Below are 256 nucleotides of genomic sequence, written 5' to 3' on the forward strand. Positions count from 1 at the left end.
CCCCCGGTGGAGGGGGCTGCCGGATCCCCCGCCGGGCCCTGGCCAGCACAGTCATCCTTGCATCCGTGGGGCGAGGTGGGTCCCCTCTGCCCTGCCCACCCCCTCCCCTCGCAAGCCCCGGGGAGGGGAAGAAGCAACCAACCAACCGAAAAAAAAGTAAAAATAAAATTGAATACTACTAATAAATTAAAATACTAGCAGGCCGTCTGTGCAGGCTCTCTTCCCCTCCAGCAGTCCGGCGTCCCTCGCTGTCCGC

Source organism: Phaethon lepturus, unplaced genomic scaffold (assembly GCF_000687285.1).
Source record: "Phaethon lepturus isolate BGI_N335 unplaced genomic scaffold, ASM68728v1 scaffold42031, whole genome shotgun sequence".
Lineage (NCBI taxonomy): Eukaryota > Metazoa > Chordata > Aves > Phaethontiformes > Phaethontidae > Phaethon > Phaethon lepturus.